This window comes from Coregonus clupeaformis, chromosome 11, assembly GCF_020615455.1.
Source record: "Coregonus clupeaformis isolate EN_2021a chromosome 11, ASM2061545v1, whole genome shotgun sequence".
NCBI lineage: Eukaryota > Metazoa > Chordata > Actinopteri > Salmoniformes > Salmonidae > Coregonus > Coregonus clupeaformis.
The window spans coordinates 37,107,380-37,131,680 of NC_059202.1; the positions used below are offsets into that span (position 1 = coordinate 37,107,380).

General features: G+C 43.5%; 1 protein-coding gene across 1 annotated transcript in view; it reads left to right on the forward strand.

Moving 5' to 3' along the window:
- The first annotated feature begins 8,928 nt into the window (after positions 1-8,928).
- Positions 8,929-24,301, forward strand: part of LOC121576479 (adenomatous polyposis coli protein 2-like) — a 50,680-nt gene continuing 35,307 nt past the window's right edge. The window contains exon 1 of the mRNA XM_041889642.1: positions 8,929-9,016. The gene's annotated coding sequence lies outside the window, so the exon portion shown is untranslated. The remainder of the gene's footprint in view (positions 9,017-24,301) is intronic.

Here is a 24,301-nt window from a genome sequence, read left to right on the forward strand (position 1 = left end):
CCTGCTTTTGCTCAAGATGTGTAAACTCAATCATTCAGCTAAGCATCTCAGATACGCCTCTCATTCCTCATCCCAGTCTTTCTTCTTTTCAATACCTAATATGGTTACCTGATTCAATCTTTGTAATTATTTTTAGGTTATAGACTATTATTCGTGAAACCTCATTCGGTTTATTTTTTAGAGAAGTTGGAATAGAATCATGTCAATCTGACATCAATATACACTACATGACCAAAGTATGTGCTCGTTGAACATCTCATTCCAAAATCATGGACATTAATATGGAGTTGGTCCCCCCTTTGCTGTTATAACAGCTGCCACTCTTCTGGGAAGGCTTTCCACTAGATGTTGGAATATTGCTGTGGGGACTTGCTTCCAGCCACAAGAGCATTAGTGAGGTTGGGCACTGATGTTGGGCGATTAGGCCTGGCTCGCAGTCAGCGTTCATTCATCCCAAAGGTCTTCGATGGGGTTGAGGTCAGGGCTCTGTGCAGGCCAGTCAAGTTCTTCCACACCGATCTTGACAAACCATTTCTGTATGGACCTCGTCATGCTGAAACAGGAAAGGGCCTTCCCCAAATTGCACAGAATCGTCTAGAATGTCATTGTATGCTCTAGTGTTAAGATTTCGCTTCACTGGAACTAAGGGGCCTAGACCGAACCATGAAAAACAACCCCAGACCATTATTCCTCCTCCACCAAACTTTACAGTTGGCACTATGCATTGGGGCAGGTAGCGTTCTCCTGGCATCCGCCAAATCCAGATTCGTCCATCAGTCTGCCAGATGTTGAAACGTGATTCATCACTCCAGAGAACGCATTTCCACTGCTCCAGAGTCCAATGGCAATGCGCTTTACACCACTCCAGCCGACACTTGGCATTGCGTATGGTGATCTTAGGCTTGTGTGCGGCTGCTCGGCCATGGAAACCCTGTCGTGGAAATTCATCACTAAGGACTCAAAGTCAAAGTAAATGAAGCAATCTTTATTAACGCGCGGAGAGGTTCACAAACTCAATACAAGGCTGATGAAACTCTGAAAAGGGGCGTTCCCTTTCAGTCCCTTTATACTGCTACACAAACATATATAAGCATGGATATATTCCTGCATGTGACTGACTGATACCACATCAGGCTTCTTACCTTGAAACTCCTTCTAGTTCCCAGAGCAATGTTCTGAGCGTACTGCCAAATTGCTTATGAGTGATAGTGTGGTTTACTCCTTTGTGCAGTCAATCCTTCAGTTGCATGAACCCAACCAGGAAAGGTTATTACAAAGCAGCATTGTACTAAACATACGATCTGATATACACAGAGAACATTTCCATCACAACACATTTCATGAAGCTCCCGACAAACAGTTCTTGTTCTGACGTTGCTGAGTTCCAGTTTGGAACTCAGTATTGAGTGTTGCAATTGAGGACAGACGATTTTTCTGCACTACGCGCTTCAGCACTCGGCGGTCCTGTTCTGTGAGCTTGTGTGGCCTACCACTTCGCGGCTGAGCCGTTGTTGCTCCTAGACGTTTCCACTTCACAACAGCACTTACAGTTGACCGGGGCAGCTCTAGCAGTGCAGAAATTTGTTGGAAAGGTGGCATCCTATGATGGTGCCACGTTGAAAATCACTGAGCTCTTCAGTAAGGACATTCTACTGCCAATCATTGTCTATGGAGATTCCATGGCAGTGTGCTCGATTTTATACACCTGTCAGCAACGGGTGTGGCTGAAATAGCCAAATCCACTAATTTGAAGGGGTGTCCACATACTTTTGTATATACATTTGAAGTCGGAAGTTTACATACACTTAGGTTGGAGTCATTAAAACTCGTTTTTCAACCACTCCACAAATTTCTTGTTAACAAACTATAGTTTTGGCAAGTCGGTTAGGACATCTACTTTGTGCATGACACAAGTCATTTTTCCACGAATTGTTTACAGACAGATTATTTCACTTATAATTCACTGTATCACAATTCCAGTGGGTCAGAAGTTTACATACACTAAGTTGACTGTGCCTTTAAACAGCTTGGAAAATTCCAGAAAATAATGTAATGGCTTTAGAAGCTTCTGATAGGCTAATTGACATAATTTGAGTCAATTGGAGGTGTACCTGTGGATGTATTTCAAGGCCTACCTTCAAACTCAGTGCCTCTTTGCTTGACATCATGGGAAAATCAAAAGAAATCAGCCAAGACCTCAGAAAACAAATTGTAAACCTCCACAAGTCTGGTTCATCCTTGGGAGAATTTCCAAATGCCTGAAGGTACAACGTTCATCTGTACAAACAATAGTATGCAAGTATAAACACCATGGGACCACGCAGCCGTCATACCGCTCAGGAAGGAGACGCGTTCTGTCTCCTAGAGATGAACGTACTTTGGTGCGAAAAGTGCAAACCAATCCCAGAACAACAGCAAAGGACCTTGTGAAGATGCTGGAGGAAACAGGTACAAAAGTATCTATATCTACAGTAAAACGAGTCCTATATCGACATAACCTGAAAGGCCGCTCAGCAAGGAAGATGCCACTGCTCCAAAACCACCATAAAAAAGCCAGATTACAGTTTGCAACTGCACATGGGGACAAAGATCGTACTTTTTGGAGAAATGTCCTCTGGTCTGATGAAACAAAAATATAACTGTTTGGCCATAATGACCATCGCTATGTTTGGAGGAAAAAGGGGGATGCTTGCAAGCCGAAGAACACAATCCCAACCGTGAAGCACGGGGGTGGCAGCATCATGCTGTGGGGGTGCTTTGCTGCAGGAGGGACTGCTGCACTTCACAAAATAGATGGCATCATGAGGAAGGAAAATTTGGTGGATATATTGAAGCAACATCTCAAGACATCAGTCAGGAAGTTAAAGCTTGGTTGCAAATGAGTCTTCCAAATGGACAATGACCCCAAGCATACTTCCAAAGTTGTGGAAAAATGGCTTAAGGACAACAAAGTCAAGGTATTGGAGTGGCCATCACAAAGCCCTGACCTCAATCCTATAGAAAATGTGTGGGCAGAACTGAAAAAGCGTGTACGAGCAAGGAGGCCTACAAACCTGACTCAGTTACACCAGCTCTGTCAGGAGGAATGGGCTAAAATTCACCCATCGTATTGTGGGAAGCTTGTGGAAGGCTACCGAAACGTTTGACCCAAGTTAAACAATTTAAATGCTACCAAATACAGTGGGGAAAAAAAGTATTTAGTCAGCCACCAATTGTGCAAGTTCTCCCACTTAAAAAGATGAGAGGCTTGTAATTTTCATCATAGGTACACGTCAATTATGACAGACAAAATGAGATTTTTTTTCTCCAGAAAATCACATTGTAGGATTTTTAATGAATTTATTTGCAAATTATGGTGGAAAATAAGTATTTGGTCAATAACAAAAGTTTCTCAATACTTTGTTGTATACCCTTTGTTGGCAATGACACAGGTCAAACGTCTTCTGTAAGTCTTCACAAGGTTTTCACACACTGTTGCTGGTATTTTGGCCCATTCCTCCATGCAGATCTCCTCTAGAGCAGTGATGTTTTGGGGCTGTCGCTGGGCAACACAGACTTTCAACTCCCTCCAAAGATTTTCTATGGGGTTGAGATCTGGAGACTGGCTAGGCCACTCCAGGACCTTGAAATGCTTCTTATGAAGCCACTCCTTCGTTGCCTGGGCGGTGTGTTTGGGATCATTGCCATGCTGAAAGACCCAGCCACGTTTCATCTTCAATGCCCTTGCTGATGAAAGGAGGTTTTCACTCAAAATCTCACGATACATGGCCCCATTCATTCTTTCCTTTACACGGATCAGTCGTCCTGGTCCCTTTGCAGAAAAACAGCCCCAAAGCATGATGTTTCCACCCCCATGCTTCACACTAGGTATGGTGTTCTTTGGATGCAACTCAGCATTCTTTGTCCTCCAAACACTACAAGTTGGTTTGGTTTCATCTGACCATATGACATTCTCCCAATCGTCTTTTGGATCATCCAAATGCACTCTAGCAAACTTCAGACGGGCCTGGACATGTACTGGCTTAAGCATGGGGACACGTCTGGCACTGCAGGATTTGAGTCCCTGGCGGCGTAGTGTGTTACTGATGGTAGGCTTTGTTACTTTGGTCCCAGCCCTCTGCAGGTCATTCACTAGGTCCCCCTGTGTGGTTCTGGGATTTTTGCTCACCGTTCTTGTGATCATTTTGACCCCACGGGGTGAGATCTTGCGTGGAGCCCCAGATCGAGGGAGATTATCAGTGGTCTTGTATGTCTTCCATTTCCTAATAATTGCTCCCACAGTTGATTTCTTCAAACCAAGCTGCTTACCTATTGCAGATTCAGTCTTCCCAGCCTGGTGTAGGTCTACAATTTTGTTTCTGGTGTCCTTTGACAGCTCTTTGGTCTTGGCCATAGTGGAGTTTGGAGTGTGACTGTTTGAGGTTGTGGACAGGTGTCTTTTATACTGATGACAAGTTCAAAAAGGTGCCATTAATACAGGTAACAAGTGGAGGACAGAGGAGCCTCTTAAAGAAGAAGTTACAGGTCTGTGAGAGCCAGAAATCTTGCTTGTTTGTAGGTGACCAAATACTTATTTTCCACCATAATTTGCAAATAAATTCATTAAAAATCCTACAATGTGATTTTCTGAAAAAAAAAATCTCAATTTGTCTGTCATAGTTGACGTGTACCTATGATGAAAATTACAGGCCTCTCTCATCTTTTTAAGTGGGAGAACTTGCACAATTGGTGGCTGACTAAATACTTTTTTTCCCCACTGTACTAATTGAGTGTATGTAAACTTCTGACCCACTGGGAATGTGATGAAAGAAATAAAAGCTGAAATAAATCATTTATTTCACATTCTTAAAATAAAGTGGTGATCCTAACTGACCTAAGACAGTGATTTTTACTAGGATTAAATGTCAGGAATTGTGAAAAAATGAGTTTAAATGTATTTGGCTAAACTGTATGTAAACTTCCGACTTCAACTGTATAGTGTATGATTATCTTTGATTAGATGGGTTTCTTTAAGTCGGTCAGTTTAATGTAGTGTAGCCCAACATGCAGTGCTTTAGGCTGCCACATCATTTGTGTCAGTGAGTGGATGCCGTTTGCTGCCTGTTAAATAGCAGAGTGGCATGATGCAGAAGGTACAGCTCCCAGGGTTCTCTCTCTCTCTCTCTCTCTCTCGTCTCTCTCTCTCTCTCTCTCTCTCTCTCTCTCTCTCTCTCTCTCTCTCTCTATTGGTGGGAGTGGACATGAAGCTAGGCTTCGGGCCTCAACCCTAACCTTAATCCAATTAACAATTAATTTGCCCCTACCCCACTACATGCCGGAAAGGTAGGCCTCACTTGAAGCCTGACCTAGAATTAGGGGCGGCAGGTAGCTTAGTGGGTACGAGCGTTGTGCCAGTAACCGAAAGGTTGTTGGTTCTAATCCCCGAGCCGACTAGGTGAAAAATCTGTCGATGTGCCCTTAAGCAAGGCACTTAACCCTAATTGCTCATGTAAGTCGCTCTGGATAAGAGCGTCTGCGAAATGACTAAAAAAAAATAAAAAATAAAAAAAATAATGTGCTTTTCAGTGACATAGGCAGAAAGGTTGTGGCTAGAAACAAAATTCACGCATGGGATTGTTCAACAGATGCTCCCAATGAACGCAAGCCTGCATCTGACCATGTGAAATTAACTCTTCACATTAAAAACTTGGTCCCACAGATAACAAGGTTTCCATAGAAAAGCATTACCTACAGCCCTCACATAACCATAACCCCGTTGACTGTGATTGAGCTAGCTAACTGTCCTTGCACACAGCAAATCGTGACCTTATAGGTTTGCCCTATGTTGAGGTTCAGCTTCCTGTGGCAACAGGAAGTGTCTTAATTCATCCTCAATATGGTCCTTAATTCTCTCCCTGCAGTTACACAAAAACAGTGTCTTCCATCATCTGTAGAACAGCCAATTCTTAACGTAAAGACTTGAAACTCAGGGCATCATTAAAGAGTGTCCCCAGGAGGCCGTACATTGAATTTCAGGAAGTGATAGGGTCATAGGGGCGGTTTCGAAGGGTTTAAAAGGCTTAATCTTCCCAAATGTTACATATTTTTGTGACCAGGGGACCGTTAAATTTGAAGTCAATCAATCAAAAAGCATTTTTTATCTCCATTGAACACAATGGTCTTGCAGTTCTAGAAACTAAGAGTGTTGTTATGAATTCTTGAATGAATTTTGAAGAGAATATTGGTCAAATTTATTTTGATTGACTTGAAACTATCTGTCCTCCTGCCTGCTTGCCTGTCTGCCTGTCTGCCTGTCTGCCTGTCTGCCTGTCTGCCTGTGTCTGTCTGCCTGTGTCTGTCTGCAGGAGAGAGAGAGATGAGAGGAGGGGTAGGCAGGGAAAGAAGGAGGGAGAGAGAATGGAGGAGGGCGAGAGAGAGAAGGGGGACGAGAGAATGGAGGAGGAGGGAGAGAGAGAGAAGGGGGGAGAGAGAATGAAGGAGGAGGAGGGAGAGAGACAGAAGGGGGGAGAGTGAGGGAGAGGGAGAGAGAGGAGAGACAGGGAGAGGATGAAGAGGGAGGGGGAAAGAGAGGAGGGAGGAGAGAGAGTCATTAGACAGACAGAGGTGGGAAAGAGGAGGGAGAGAGAGTAGGGAGAGGGAGAGAGAGAGATGAGAGGAAGGCAGGGAAAGAAGGAAGGAGAGACAATGGAGGGGCGAGGGGAGAGAGAAAAGGGGGAGAGAGCGGGAGAGGGTGAAGGAGGGATGGGAGAGAGAGGAGAGAGAGAGAAGAGAGAGATGAGAGAAGGGGGAGGGAGGGAAAGAAGGAGGGAGAGAGAATGGAGGAGGAGGAGGGCGAGAGAGAGGAGGGGGAGAGTGAGGGAGGGGAGAGAGGGGACAGAGAGGGTGGGAGCGGGGAGAGAGGGTGGAGGGGGTGAAAGAAGTGGGAGGAGAGAGAAGAGAAGGAGTGGGGATAAAGAGGAGGTGGAGAGAGAGAGATAAACGAGAAAAACGTCAACCCTGTGTCACTCATGTTTTCCCATTAACTGCAATGTACTGAGAAAGACATCAACACTGTGACACTCATCTTTTCCCATTGACTGCTATGTATTGAGAAAAACAGGTCAGCTACTGTGACATTTTGCCTTTTTTCAAAACCATGCCATGATGACATTTTCCTATGATATCATGTTGTGAAGAATTATCTGGGGCTAGGCTACATGTCATTTTCTTAATTCCATTGTCTTTTCGTTTTTTACCCCTCCTCATGTTAAACAAATGGCATTCACATTTGTTTCCACATCAAATTCATGCACAGAGAATGTCAAAAGGTTATTACTTTTTTTAAACATGACAAAGCTTCCCAAACTTTGTTATCAAGATGCAACAGCCAATATAAGACATATTGTGAGGTACAACATGGATTACACACTGATGTAAGGAGGGGGTTGGCGCCACTGTCTGGAGCTTTTCCCAGACTGTCTTCCTTGGTGCCGCTGACACTAAAGATTAGCTATCGTCTCCCTCCAGTGGTAAATTCAGAAATTACAAGAATAAGAGGCAACGCCCACCTCCAAAACAATGGCCCATGGTTAACCAATTATGAATGGGGTCATGTGCCTTTCTTCATTATTTATCAAGGCGTTGGGTCAGGTGAACGAATAAGACTAAAGAATACCTGGATAGGCAAAGTACTTAGGGGATCTGTCGGTTCAGCACCTCACTGCCCTGGACAGGAACCTCTGTCAAGGCAGCGGCACCATTCACCTGTCCAGCCCCATGGACAGCAACCCCTTGTAAGGCAGCGGCACAGTTCACCTGTTCAGAACAATGGACAGCAACCCCTGGCAAGGCAGCGGCACCGTTCACCTGTCCAGCACCATGGACAGCAACCCCTGGCAAGGCAGCGGCACCGTTCACCTGTCCAGCACCATGGACAGCAACCCCTGGCAAGCCTGGAGCAAAACACGTCAAAACTAAGCCTTGATACGACCAAAGTGTGCACAGTATTATAATTCACAGATGCACACATTATAGGTGGGAACAAAATCTGACGTCTGTGTGCCTTTCCCGCACTTCCATATACACGTTTAAAGTTTAGGTTTAGCTAACCAGTCTTTACGCCGAACGTCTGAAGCAAATGCAAATCCTTTTGTCCTCAGAACAGCCTCAATTCCTCGGGGCATGGACTCTACAAGGTGTCGAAAGTGTTCCACATGGATACTGGCCCATGTTGACTCCAATGCTTCCCACAGTTGTGTCAAGTTGGCTGGATGTCCTTTGGGTGGTGGGCCACCCTTGATACACACGGGAAACTGTGGAGCGCAACGTTGCAGTTTTAATAATAATATGCCATTTAGCAGACGCTTTTATCCAAAGCGACTTACAGTCATGCGTGCATACATATATTTTTTTTTTGTGTATGGGTGGTCCCGGGGATGGAACCCACTACCTTGGCGTTACAAGCGCCGTGCTCTACCAGCTGAGCTAGAGAGGACCAGTTATTGACACAAACCAGTTCGCCTGGCACCTCCTACCATACCCAGTTCAAAGGCACTTAAATATTTTGTCTTGCCCTTTCACCAGCTGAATGGCACACATACACAATCCATGTCTCAATTGTCTCAAGGCTTAAAAATAATTATTGAACCTGTCTCCTCCCCTTCATCTACACTGATTGAAGTGGATTTAACAAGTGACCTCAATAAGGGATGGAAAGAGCAGGTGTCCTTAATGTTTAGTACACTTAGTGTACACATTTCGAGTCTAGCTAGAGGTAAAACAAAATATGCGTAAAATATGTATAATACTTTCTATATACAAAATGTGGCTACCAAGACAAATAAATAGCGTTTTTTTGTGAAATTGAGAGACATTGAGAGAGGGAACGCGCGCGCAAGAGAGAGCGAGAGGCTGTGCTGTGACAGACTAGTATCACAACAGTAACACGCAGCAGCTATTGGCGAATTCAGTATCACTCCCACATATTCCGCGGTCTCCTTCCACACCCTGTTGAAATCAACACAGCTCGAGAAATGAGGTAAGAATCAAGCACAACTGTATGTCTTATAATTATCTTACATGCCAGCAACAAATGCATCATCAAACGTAGGTTTAAAAGCTACGAATTGCATTTCTATCGGTTTCTTACGATGCTGCATGAAAATGGAGGTCGTGTTGGTTGCGTTGCAAGCTGAGCGGAGGGAGAATGGTCCTGATGCGAATAGAATGCTAAACAGGCGGATGCATGGAAGTGGGTTTTTCAAGATACACATGACGCTTTTAGCCTTGAATGAATTTTATGTTCAATCTTCACTGCAAAAAATGTATTTGTTGCCGAGATTGTCCAATGAATAAGCTGGTACTGAAAATGTATTGCAAGGTCGATTGAAACAGGTAGGCTTGTCCAGGTAACCTAATGTGATGGTTTCGAAACCGTACATGTGCAGGCTATTTCTCAAACTGATAATCTCTCCACTCGACATCAATAAATCATGGACATATTTTGCATTGAAATCGATTCGTGTATTTTCGGAGCTACGTGGTGGCCTTTTTGACGTCGCCAATGGAAGAAAACAGGAGACCATCGCTGTTGTGTGATTGATGGACTCCTATTTGCAGTTGTTTTTATTAAGGTGTTTGGCTGAGCTAAATGAGGCTATATGGATATGCACAATGTTTAACGTCAATGCATGCTGTTTTAAGCGGTTACATTTTTATTAGGCCTATATGGTAAATTCCAGAGATATAGGTCCTACACTTTATTATTGAGAACGGTGGATAGACATTTAGAGCTGTACTGGCAGATGTGTAGGAGACGTCGTCTGTCCTTATTTTGTAGCCTATGGATTACAAAATGCATCGAATTTACATTAGAATGCATGCGCACACAAAAAGTTCATAAAATTAGGTTATTTTTGTAATTTGTTTGAATCAATCATCGGAACCTCATCAGTGTAACATATCATTTTTGATTGTGACATTTGTGCAAAATGACATCACACCTAGAAAAATAGATATTATATGTTAAGGAAATTAGTAGCCACATACAATTTAACACTACATGAATAATAATGTGTAAACCCAGAAGTAGAGAAGAAAATAGGCTGTTGTAAGTTTTAATCGGTTTTATAGCATCATTGATATCATTTACACTGTAGACACACACACATCAATGGTAACCAGTGCAGATCCTACTCTAATGAGTCTCTTAGGGACTGGCCACCCACTGTGCCCATGGCTTTGATTATCCTGTGAGTGGCTTCTATCATGCAACTAGGGTGTGGCTGTGCCCTATTAGATCTGTTGACATCTGTGTATATGTAACAGTATTGCTTCTGTCCCTCTGCTCACCCCAACCTGGTGTTGAACCAGGGATCCTCTGCACACATCAACAACTGCCACACACAAAGCATCATTACCTATCGCCCCACAAAAGCCGGGGCCCTTGCAGAGCAAGAGAAACAATCTACTTCAAGGTCTCAGAGCGAGTGACGTCACCAATTTAAATTCCACTAGTGCGCACCGCTAACTAGCCAGCCATTTCACACCGGTTACATATGTCTCATATCAGGCCTTCACAACAACATCCAGAATCCAATATTATTTTCTCAGTTTTCACTTCCCCACTGCAGATGGTTAACTAGCGGCGACACTGTATGTTATGATGTTCTGAGCTGTCTGGACACTGTCTGGACACAAACTGCCCTAGGGAACTGAACTTGACCACCGAGAGAACTGCCAGGTTAAACAGACCAGCGATTCATAGCCCCTTTAGGCCTGGAAACTAAGCCATCGCCAGGCCTTAAAAGCCCTCAACATGGAAGGTGCTTACATAATGTTATATAATGTGATGATTTTTTAGGTAAGGGATGGGATACTACGCTACATGACCATAAGTATGTGGACACATGCTCGTCTCATTCCAACATCATGGCCATTAATATGGAGTTGGTCCCCCCTTTGCTGCTATAACAGCCTCCACTCTTCTGGGAAGGCTTTACACTAGATGTTGGAACATTGCTTCGGGGACTTGCTTCCATTCAGCCACAAGAGCATTAGTGAGGTCGGGCACTGATGTTGGGCGATTAGGCCTGGCTCGCAGTCGGTGTTCCAATTCATCCCAAAGGTGTTCGATGGGGTTGAGGTCAGGGCTCTGCAGGCCAGACAAGTTCTTCCACACCGATCTCGACAAACCATTTCTGTATGGATCTCGCTTTGTGCACGGGGGCATTGTCATGCTGAAACAGGAAAGGTTCTTCCCCAAACTGTTGCCACATAGTTGGAAGCACAGAAACATCTAGAATGTCATTGTATGCTGTAGCGTTAAGATTTCCCTTCACTGGAACTAAGGGGCCTAGCCCGAACCATGAAAAGCAGCCCCAGACCATTATTCCTCCTCCACCTAACTTTACAGTTGGCACTATGCATTCAGGCAGGTAGCGTTCCGCCAAACCCAGATTCGTCTGTCGGACTGCCAGGTGGTGAAGCGTGATTCATCACTCCAGAGAACGTGTTTCTACTGCTCCAGAGTCCAATGGTGGTGAGCTTTACACCACTCCAGCCAACGTTTGGCATTGCGCATGGTGATCTTAGGCTTGTGTGCGGCTGCTCGGCCATGGAAACCCATTTCATGAAGCTCCCGACAAACAGTTTTATTTGCTGACGTTGCTTCCAGAGGCAGTTTGGAACTCGGAGGTGAGTGTTGCAAGCGAGGAAAGGCGATTTTTACGCGCTTCAGGACTCGGCGGTCCCGTTCTGTGAGCTTGTGTGGCTTACCACTTCACATCTGAGCAGTTGTTGCTCCTAGACGTTTCCACTTCACAATAACAGCACTTACAGTTGACCGGGGAAGCTCTAGCAGGGCAGAAATTGTTGGAACTGACTTGTTGGAAAGGTGGCATCCTATGACGGTGCCACATTGAAAATCACTGAGCTCTTCAGGAAGGCCATTCTACTGCCAATGTTTGTCTATGGAGATTGCATGGCTGTGTGCTCGATTTTATACACCTGTCAGCAATGGGTGTGGCTGACATAGCTGAATCCACTAATTTGAAGGGGTGTCCACATACGTTTGTACATATAGTGTAACTGACACACCAGATTTTGCAGAGGAAAACAACTGAACCCTGATGTGGTTGGCAAGGCATCACTGATTATTCTGTGTATGGACAACGAGAAGTCTGGAATTAAGATTCAACAAGGTTGATCAATCAATTAGGTTAGCTTCTCACCAAGATAACATTAATTATGGCTAGCCTCCCATAATTTCACATCATTCTCTAGTCTTGAGAAGAAGGGAGAAGGGCTTTACTGACAGGTCCAAAGTATTTAACATCATATTTGAAGGAAATGTAGGATAAAGCACTTTATGAGTGGCCTATGTCTAGCGACATGGTCAACCAAACCCAGAGAAACAGTATGAAGAATTGTTATTATATTTTTCTTTGTAAGACATGGTAACTATGACATATTTGTTTTTCCTAATGATTTGTGTTTCTTGACACGCTCAAGGGAATATCCAAGTTCATCAATGTTGTCAGATTACAAATGTACAGTGCATTCGGAAAGTATTCAGACCCCTTGACTTTTTCCACATTTTGTTACATTACAGCCTTATTCTAAAATAAAATAAAATTCTCATCAATCTACACACAATACCCCATAATGAAAAAACAGGTTTTGAGAATTTTTGCCAATTTATTAAAAACCAAAAACAGAAATACCTTATTTACTTAAGTATTCAGACCCTTTGCTATGAGACTCGAAATTGAGCTCAGGTGCATCCTGTTTCCGTTGATCATCCTTGAGATGTTTCTACAACTTCATTGGAGTCCACCTGTGGTAAATTCAATTGATTGGACATGATTTGGAAAGGCACACACCTGTCTATATAAGGTCCCACTGTTGACAGTGCATGTCAGAGCAAAAACCAAGCCATGAATTGTCCGTAGAGCTCCGAGACAGGATTGTGTCGAGGCACAGATCTGTGGAAGGGCACCAAAAAATTTCTGAAGCATTGAAGGTCCCCAAGAACACGGTGGCCTCCATCATTCTTAAATGGAAGAAGTTTGGAACCACCAAGACTTCCTAGAGCTGACTGCCCGGCCAAACTGAGCAATCGGGGGAGAAGGGCCTTGGTCAGGGAGGTGACCAAAAACCAGATGGTCACTCTGACAGAGCTCTAGAGTTCCTCTGTGGAGATGGGAGAACCTTCCAGAAGGATAACCATCTCTGCAGCACTCCAACAATCAGGCCTTTATGGTAGTGGCCAGACGGAAGCCACTCCTCAGTAAAAGGTGCATGACAGCTCGCTTGGAGTTTTCCAAAAGGCACCTAAAGACTCTCAGACCATGAGAAACAAAATTATTTGGTCTGATGAAACCAAGATTGAACTCTTTGGCCTGAATGCCAAGCGTCACGTCTGGAGGAAACCTGGCACCGTCCCTACGGTGAAGCATGGTGGTGGCAGCATCATGTTGTGGGGATGTTTTTCAGCGGCAGGGACTGGGAGACTAGTCAGTATCAAGGGAAAGATGAACGGAGCAAATTACAGAGAGATCCTTGATGAAAACCTGCTCCAGAGCGCTCAGGACCTCAGACTGGGCGAAGGTTCACCTTCCAACAGGACAACGACCCTAAGCACACAACCAAGACAACGCAGGAGTGGCTTCGGGACAAGTCTCTGAATGTCCTTAAGTAACCCAGCCAGAGCCCGGACTTGAACCTGATCGAACATCTCTGGATAGACCGAAAATAGCTGTGCAGCGACGTTCCCCATCCAACCTGACAGAGCTTGAGAGGATCTGCAGAGAAGAATGGGAGAAACTTCACAAATACAGGTGTGCCAAGCTTGTAGTGTCATACCCAAGAAGACTTGAGGCTGTAATCGCTGCCAACGGGGCCTCAGCAAAGTACTGAGTAAAGGGTTTGAATACTTAAGTAAATGTGATTTTTCAGTTTTGTATTTTTAATCAATTTGCAAAAATGTCTAAAAACCTTTTTTTGCTTTGTCATTATGGGGTGCTTTGTGTAGATTGATGAGAAAACAATTAATTAAATACATTTTAGAATAAGGCTATTACGTAACAAAATGTGGAAAAAGTCAAGGGGTCTGAATACTTTCAGAATGCACTGTATATCACCTAATCAAATACATGTATATTTTCCTACTATTTTGGCAGTCGGTTACTGAACCTCAGCTCAAATGCATGTCTATTAAATTGAGGAAACATGCATTTGATCAGTTTGCCAGTTTCCGTTGAAAGATATACAGTGAGGGAAAAAAGTATTTGATTCCCTGCTGATTTTGTATGTTTGCCCACTGACAAAGACATGATCAGTCTATAATTTTAATGGCAAGTTTATTTGAACATTGAGAGACAGAATAACAACAAAAAAATCCAGAAAAACGCATGTCAAAAATGTTATAAATTGATTTGCATTTTAATGAGTGAAATAAGTATTTGACCCCTCTGCAAAACATGACTTAGTACTTGGTGGCAAAACCCTTGTTGGCAATCACAGAGGTCAGATGTTTCTTGTAGTTGGCCACCAGGTTTGCACACATCTCAGGAGGGATTTTGTCCCACTCCTCTTTGCAGTTCTTCTCCAAGTCATTAAGGTTTCGAGGCTGATGTTTGGCAAGTATTTGACACAAAAATGTATGCACGCATGACTGTAAGTCGCTTTGGATAAAAGCGTCTGCTAAATGGCATATTATTATTATTATTATTATTATTATTATTATTATTATTATTATTTGACCCCCTCTCAATCAGAAAGATTTCTGGCTCCCAGGTGTCTTTTATACAGGTAACAAACTGAGATTAGAAGCACTCCCTTTAAGAGTGTGCTCCTAATCTCAACTCGTTACCTGTATAAAAGACACCTGGGAGCCAGAAATCTTTCTGATTGAGAGGGGGTCAAATACATATTTCCCTCATTAAAGTGCAAATCAATTTATAACATTTTTGACATGCGTTTTTCTGGATTTTGTTGTTGTTATTCTGTCTCTCAATGTTCAAATAAACCTACCATTAAAATTATAGACTGATAATTTCTTTGTCAGTGGGCAAACGTACAAAATCAGCAGGGGATCAAATACTTTTTTCCCTCACTGTATAGCCTACTGCAATTGACATTCCCAATGACTGGGAGGAAGGAACGGAAATCTCCTACAGTTAAGGGCCTTATTTCCATTATCACTGAAAGCCTTCTTTCCTGTAATGGATGCTAAAATGCTGCTGCTGTTGACGCTGCTTCAGATACAATCTCTGAGGCAGTGCCTTTCAGCTCCGTGCCAAAGTCATTGACATAAATAGCCAATGTGAACAAAGGCTTGCCTTGCTCACAATGAATGCACATCACTCAGAATGCAATGGAAGATCTCTTATCCATAGAGGCTATAGTGGGATGTTGTTGACCTTCTCTGTCACCTAAACAATAGGAAATGTCCTCCTTTCTACCTATGGAAGCCTACCAACTCTTTACATTGTAAACTTATCAATGGTTGATGGTGTAATGCTAATCTGCTAGGAGACCCCCTTAGGTTAAATACCATAGCGTTGGTCTATCATTGGTCTGACATTGGGACCCATGTATGGTTTTAGAACCTGTAGAGACAGCTATAGCTAGCAAAAACCTTTCCCTTCTTGATGTAGGCTTGTATATACAAAAGGCCCAGGGCATGTCACTAAGATTATGCGATCTTCTTGAGTGGTCTTTACCATGCGCATATCTCCCTTTACATCTGACATCCATGTAATTAATGAAAACAAAATGTTGCGGTCACTTTTGAAGGACGTGTCCCCAGAGAGATAGGTCATTTTGTGTCTGGGTCATTTGAGAACTTGTGCAGAGAGTCGAAGACTGTCGCTGAGAGGCTTTTTGGCAAGTGAATTCGAACTCTGATGATAACACTGTATTGATTCTTCACTTAGTGAGCATGTACAGAAGAGTCAATACCAGCTGTGACAAACTGATAGAAACACTCTAGCTTTTACAGTCCAGTCTCTAAGCTGGGATGGCCAGTCAGTTCCAGGCTAGCAATGATCTGTGCTGTTAGCATAAGCTGTAACGTTAGCAATGTTCTAGCTACGTAGGCCTACTAACTATGTTGTGCTAGCTATTGTATGTGCTGACAATGCTGTGTTAGCTATGTGCTAGCTCAATAAAAAAAACACTCTGCTCTATGGTATTTGCCCGTGCAATGACAATCCTTCTGTAAGCTTAGGATGTGTCCACTTGCCATGACAGACGCCATTTTGAAAGAAGAAAAACATCTGTGTCTGGAAACCTCACAAACTCCTGAGTGGCGCAGTGGTCTAAGGCACTGCATCGCAGTGCTAACTGTGCCACTAGAGATCCTGGTTCGAATCCAGGCTCTGTCGCAGCCGGCCGCGACCGGGAGACTCATGGGCGGCGCACAATTGGCCCAGCGTCGTCTAGGGTAGGGGAGGGAATGGCCGGCAGGGATGTAGCTCAGTTGATAGAGCATGGTGTTTGCAACGCCAGGGTTGTGGGCTCGATTCCCATGGGGGGCCAGTATAAAAAAATAATAATATGTAATCACTAACTGTAAGTCGCTCTGGATAAGAGTGTCTGCTAAAATGTAAAATTGAATAACATTTTGATCAGATTGCAGGACTTCTTCCCCCGTTTTACAATATCTGAATAATTAATGTTCTGGGTTTCATTTTGGATGAGGTTGTAGATGCTCCTCCTACTTGGGTCAATCTAAATGCATTGGTATGACAGTATATTACCTGGCCTTTTGACCCCAAAAGCTCCATCACTGTCAGTATGGGCTGGTCTGACCCCATGCTCAATCCATGGAAGTGGGTTCCTCCATTATTGGAAAATGGAGCTGTGGTGACGTATTTCTCATTAGATGGAAAATGTCCCTTATACTGCTTCATATGTACAGTGGCTTGCGAAGGTATTCACCCCCCTTGGCATTTTTCCTATTTTGTTGCCTTACAACCTGGAATTTAAATGGATTTTTTGGGGGGTTTGTATCATTTGATTTACACAACATGCCTACCACTTTGAGGATGCAAAATATTTTTTTATTGTGAAACATACAAGAAATAAGACAAAAAAACAGAAAACTTGAGTGTGCATAACTATTCACCCCCCCAAAGTCAATACTTTGTAGAGCCACCCTTTGCAGCAATTACAGCTGCAAGTCTCTTGGGGTATGTCTCTATAAGCTTGGCACATCTACCCACTGGGATTTTTGCCCATTCTTCAAAGCAAAACTGCTGCAGCTCCTTCAAGTTGGATGGGTTCCGCTGGGGAACAGCAATCTTTAAGTCATACCACAGATTCTCAATTGGATTGAGGTCTCGGCTTTGACTAGGCCATTCCAAGACATTTAAATGTTTCCCCTTAAACCACTCGAGTGTTGCTTTAGCAGTATGCTTAGGGTCATTGTCCTGCTGGAAGGTTAACCTCTGTCCCAGTCTCAAATTTCTGGAAGACTGAAACAGATTTCCCTCAAAAATGTCCCTGTATTTAGCGCCATCCATCATTCCTTCAATTCTGACTAGTTACCCAGTCCCTGCCGATGAAAAACATATCCACAGCATGATGCTGCCACCACCATGCTTCACTGTGGGGATGGTGTTCTCGGGGTGATGAGAGGTGTTGGGTTTGCGCCAGACAGAGCGTTTTAATTTGAGTCTCATCTGACCAGAGTACCTTCTTCCATATGTTTGGGGAGTCATGCCTTTTGGCGAACACCAAACATGTTTGCTTATTTTTTTTCTTTAAGCAATGGCTTTTTTCTGGCCACTCTTCCGTAAAGCCCAGCTCTGTGGAGTGTGTGGCTTAAAGTGGTCCTATGGACAGATACTCCAATCTCCGCTGTGGAGCTTTGCAGCTCCTTCAGGGTTATCTTTGGTCTCTTTGTTGCCTCTCTGATTAATGCCCTCCTTGCCTGGTTCGTGAGTTTTGGTGGGCGGCCCTCTCTTGGCAGGTTTGTTGTGGTGCCATATTCTTTCAATTTTTTAATAATGGATTTAATGGTGCTCTGTGGGATGTTCAAAGTTTCTGATATTTTTTTATAACCCAACCCTGATCTGTACTTCTCTACAACTTTGTCCCTGACCTGTTTGGAGAGCTCCTTGGTCTTCATGGTGCCACTTGCTTGGTGGTGCCCCTTGCTTAGTGGTGTTGCAGACTCTGGGGCATTTCAGATCAGTTGTATATATACTGAGATCATGTGACAGATCATGTGACACTTAGATTGCACACAGGTGGACTTTATTTATGGCTATTATTTCATTGCATTTTATACTAGAAAAATACTTAATAATGGTTTAGACATTTATCAACACCTTGAACTCACCCGAGGTACTGCCCTACTGTCAGAGCCTTGATGATTCTTAACCTAAAGTTGAAGTCAGAAGTTTACATACACCTTAGCCAAATACATTTAAACTCAGTTTTTCATAATTCCTGACTTTTAATCCTAGTAAAAATTCCCTGTTTTAGGTCAGTTAGGATCACCACTTTTTTTTTTACAAATGTGAATTGTCAGAATAATAGTAGAGAGAATGATTTATTTCAGCTTTTATTTCTTTCATCACATTCCCAGTGGGTCAGAAGTTTACATACACTCAATTAGTATTTGGTATCATTGCCTTTAAATTGTTTAACTTGGGTCAAACGTTTCGGGTAGCCTTCCACAAGCTTCCTACAATAAGTTGGGTGAATTTTGGCCCATTCCTCCTGACAGAGCTGGTGTAACTGAGTCAGGTTTGTAGGCCTCCTTGCTCGCACACGCTTTTTCGGTTCTGCCCACACATTTTCTATAGGATTGAGGTTAGGGCTTTGTGATGGCCACTCCAATACCTTGACTTTGTTGTCCTTAAGCCATTTTGCCACAACTTTGGAAGTATGCTTGGGGTCATTGTCCATTTGGAAGACCCATTTGCGACCAAGCTTTAACTTCCTGACTGTTGTTTTGAGATGTTGCTTCAATATATCCACCTAATTTTCCTTCCTCATGATGCCATCTATTTTGTGAAGTGCAGCAGTCCCTCCTGAAGCAAGCACCCCCACAGCATGATGCTGCCACCCCCGTGCTTCAAGGTTGGGATGGTGTTCTTCGGCTTGCAAGCATCCCCCTTTTTTCCTCCAAACATAACGATGGTCATTATGGCCAAACAGTTATATTTTTGTTTCATCAGACCAGAGGACATTTTTCCATAAAGTACGATCTTCGTCCCCATGTGCAGTTGCAAACCGTAGTCTGGCTTTTTAATGGTGGTTTTGGAGCAGTGGCTTCTTCCTTGCTGAGGTTATGTCGATATAGGACTCTTTTTACTGTGGATATAGATACTTTTGTACCTTTTTCCTCCAGCGTCTTCACAAGGTCCTTTGCTGTTGTTCTGGGATTGATTTGCACTTTTCGCACCAAAGTACGTTAATCTCTAGGAGACAGAACGTGTCTCCTTCCTGAGCGGGATGACGGCTGTGTGGTCCCATGGTGTTTTTACTTGCGTACTATAATTCATACAGATGAACGTGGTACCTTCAGCCGTTTGGAAATTGCTCCCAAGGAAGAACCAGACATGTGGAGGTCTACAATTTTCTTTCTGAGGTGTTGGCTGATTTCTTTTGATTTTCCCATGATGTCAAGCAAAGAGGCACTGTTTGAAGGTAGGCCTTGAAATACATCCACAGTTACACCTCCAATTGACTCAAATGATGTAAATTAGCCTATCAGAAGCTTCTAAAGCCATGAAATCATTTTCTGGAATTTTCCAAGCTGTTTAAAGGCACAGTCAACTTAGTGTATGCAAACTTCTGACCCACTGGAATTGTGATACAGTGAATTATAAGTGAAATAATCTATAGTCTGTAAACAATTGTTGGAAAAATTACATGTGTCATGCACAAAGTAGATGTCCTAACCGACTTGTCAAAACTATAGTTTGTTAACAAGAAATTTTTGGAGTGGTTGAAAAAAACGAGTTTTAATTTCTCCAACCTAAGTGTATGTAAACTTCTGACTTCAACTGTACATCTACAGTATGATAAGATCGATTCCATTCAATAGTGCACAAGGACTGTCACGCCCTGGCTCTGGGGACTCTAGTATGTTGAGCCAGGGTGTGAGTTTTCATTTGTTTGTCATTCTAGTTTAGAATTTCTATGTTGGCCAGTGTGGTTCTCAATCAGAGGCAACGTGTATCAGCTGTTGCTTGTTGTCTCTGATTGGGAACCATACTTAAGCAGCCAGTTTTCCCACAGTGTTTGTGGGATCTTGTTCCTGTATAGGTTTGTGTGTTGCACCTTTGGACGTCACGTTATCGTTTGTTGTTTTGTTCGTGTTATCTTTCTAATTAAATAAATATGTCCGCAAATAACGCTGCGCATTGGTCCTCTGTTCCTGACGATCGTGACAAGGACAAGACAGCCTGGTTGAGGAGAGAGATTCTCAGGCTCTCAGTCTTCACTGGCAGGTGCCGTTGCCGTGGTAACCAGACTGTCTTGGTGTGAAAGGGTGGTGGAGGAAGAAATGCAGCAGTGGTGGGCGGGCGTGTTGGTTGGGGGAGAATCCTAGTATGTATGCTACTCGTGTTCTTTGTTCCGGCCTCACATTCATGGCCTTCATTTACTGTATCGATATGACTCACACTGTAAAACATGTAATAATAACTGATAGCGTAATAAAAATAAACCTATAGCTATGATGATCATGATAATGCAAATCTATTACTCATCTTTTTTAAGACTGAAATACAGTAATGATAGAAAATGAGTAGCCTATTTTTATTATAAATAATTATGAGTTTTTATTAATCATTACTAATAACAATATTGTTACTACAGTAGAAATCATGTTAAGAATATCTTTATGGATTCGACTAGGGGGTGAATTATATTGTACAAGCTTCCATTGACAGACAACAACCCTGCTATTAGTGGCTAATTACTTAAACAAATTACCATAATTATAAAAACAAGATGGGAGAACCAACAAACAGTTTGTTTGGCTCCTACTAACACTCATGGACCCCTGAATTTGAGCCCTTGACTGCTTAACTACAACAAGACAATATTCGGAAACCAAGACGTCTGCTTGTTTCTTGTCAAACCCAGATCCCCCTTTAATGTCCACGCAGTGTTTGTGTCATCGTCCATCAGGAGACAGTGCTCTTGGTTAGCCTCTGTTTCTCCTGACTTGCTTCGCTGGCTTCACATGCGCCAGTTACATCCAGTAGATGTGGCTCAGACCTTTGGCTCCTATTGTGTTTGCATGACTGGAGAGAGAAAGAGCCTGCTGTAGAGAGCTGACTAGCTAATCACAGCCCAGCTGGGCTCCAGCCCACTGCTGCTGTGGGGCATCTATGCTCTAGCATGGTTGATGTTCAGCCTGACCTGTCGTGGAATGAGGCTTTGTTTACGCTTTGTTTGTTTACATTGTCTAAAAATGGTTATTACGTAATCCTAAAAATAGTTATTACAAAATCCTAAACTGGCCATAAGTCTATTCGGGTTCATCTTGCCACAGTTGGGTTGGTGTGTACTGTGTTACTCACAGTAGGTAAGATAGTAGTGCCAGCTGAAGGCTGACTTCCTCCAGGCCATGGGCTGTGTAAGCTCTGGCTACTGCATATATTAGTCACTCACTGATAAAAAATAAACAGTCATTCAACATCAGATTGCAGTTCTGAATGGAAACTGCACAGACCAGTTGTGAAGTAGGCAATACATCATGTCAATAGCATTCGTTTGGCTGGTATCAATAGCCTTACACTAGACAGTGCATTGGGAAAGTAGTCAGACCCCTTGACATTTTCTACATTTTGTTACGTTACAGCCTTATTCTAAAATGAACACAATACCTCATAAGGACGAAGCAAAAACAGATTTTTAGAAATGTTTGCACACAAAAAAATTGAAATATCACATTAACATAAGTATTCAGACCCTTTACTCAGTACTTTGTTGAAGCACCTTTGGCAGCGATTACAGCCTCGAGTCTTCTTGGGTATGACGTTTCTCCCATTCTTCTCTGCAGATCCTCTCAAGCTCTGTCAGGTTGGATGGGGAGCGTCGCTGCACAGCTATTTTCTGGTCGCTCCAGAGATGCTAGCTTGGGTTCAAGTCCAGGCTCTGGCTGGGCCACTCAAGGACATTCAGAGACTTGTCCCGAAGCCACTCCTGCGTTGACTTGGCTGTGTGCTTAGGGTCGTTGTCCTGTTGGAAGTTAAACCTTCGCCCCAGTCTGAGGTCATGAGCACTCTGGGGCAGGTTTTCATCAAGGATCTCTCTGTACTCCGTTCATCTTTCCCTCGATCCTGACTCCCAGTCCCTGCTGCTAAAAAACATCCCCACAGCATGATGCGTCCACCACCATGCTTATCCGTAGGGATGGTGCCTGGTTTCCTCCAGATGTGACACTTGGCATTCAGGCCAAAGAGTTCAATCTTGGTTTTATCAGACCAGATAATCTTGTTTCCCATGATCTGGGAGTCTTTAGCTGCTTTTGGCAAACTCCAAGCAGGCTGTCATGTGCCTTTTACTGAGGAGTGGCTTCCGTCTGGCCACTCTACCATAAACGCCTGATTGGCAGAGTGCTGCAGAGATGGTTGTCCTTCTGGAAGGTTCTCCCATCTCCACAGACCAACTCTGGAGCTCTGTCAGAGTGACAATCGGGTTCTTGGTCACCTCCCTGACCATGGCCCTTCTCCCCCGATTGCTCAGTTTGGCCGGGCAGCCAGCTCTAGGAAGAGTCTTGGTGGTTCCAAACTTCTTCCATTTAAGAATGATGGGGGCCACTGTGTTCTTGGGGACCTTCAATGCTGCAGAAATGTTTTGGTACCCTTCCCCAGATCTGTGCCTCGACACAATCCTGTCTCGGAGCTCTACGGACAATTCCTTTGACCTCATGGCTTGGTTTTTGCTCTGACATGCACTGTCCGCTGTTGGACCTTATATAGACAGGTGTGTGCCTTTCCAAATCATGTCCAATCAATTGAATTTACCACAGATGGACGCCAATCAAGTTGTAGAAGCATCTCAAGGATGATCAATGGAAACAGGATACACCTGAGCTCAATTTCGAGTCTCATAGCAAAGGGTCTGAATACTTATGTAAATAAGGTATTTCTGTTTAGAACTTTTTATAAATTTGCAAAAATTTCTAAAAACCTGTTTTTGCTTTGTCATTATGGGGTATTATGTGTAGATTGATGAGGAAAAACATTCATTTAATACATTTTAGAATAAGGCTGTAACGTTACAAAATGTGGAAAAAGTCAAGGGGTCTGAATTCTTTCCAAATGCACTTTACGAGTTGCCCACTTAACCACACACAGCAGGGGTGTAACGTCCAACATGGCTGCAGGACAGAGGATATGATATGGCGTTGTTTTGCTCTATTACATCAATTACCCCTACCCTCCTATTATCCTTCTGCTTGGTTTGCATTTGTTCATCTCATCCTCTCTTTTACCACCTTTTTGGAGTGCGAAAAGGGGATTGGCTGTTGCCATAGAAACTGTCTCGAACTGTAGCACACCATTGGCAGGGTCGCTGACACTCGCACGGCTCCGTCTGAATTATATTCCTTTTGGGGACGATTTCCTCCTCCAGATTATCCAGCATGCATTGCGGCCCCACCAGCAGCAAATAGGACACAACATAAAGAGCCATGTTGGGGGGAAGAAAGAGAAAGAGAGGGAAAGAACGCCCAAAAAATAGTCATCGCCTGACAAATGACTGCAGTTAATGATTTTGCCACCGGGGCAATTAAGATGGAAGAACGTTGCGATAACTTTGGACCGCGAGCCAGCTCATGAATATATTCCTTTGATGGAAGAAACATAATAAGCAAAATAATCTGACTGTATTGAATTCCCTTAGGACCACAGTCCAACACGCCCCCTCAGTCTCTGCTACCTATCAGTGGCTGGCCTTCAGTAACACACTGCCTTCAATGCTGTCCAGCAGAATGATAAGTGTGTTTCATGTCTCCCACTTTGAAATGATAAAGAGAGTTGTGTGTTCAAGGCATGGGCGTTGATGTGTCCCAATATGTCCACAGCCATTAGCTAGACATGCTGAGGCTGCTTTGTGCAGGCTGGATGCATATATTATCTTGCGCCTGCCTATTTTCAGTACGTATTGCCTCTCTACGTGTGGATACAGATAAATGTGCAAAGAAATGCGACTCACTGATGGAAAAAAGTTGGAAAAATACCACCGCTCTCATTGCTCCAACCCTCTTGGTTTTCAGCATTGATTTGTGAGTCTGTATTTGAGTTACATTGATTCTCCCAAGCTAGTGGATGTCCTTTGCATAACA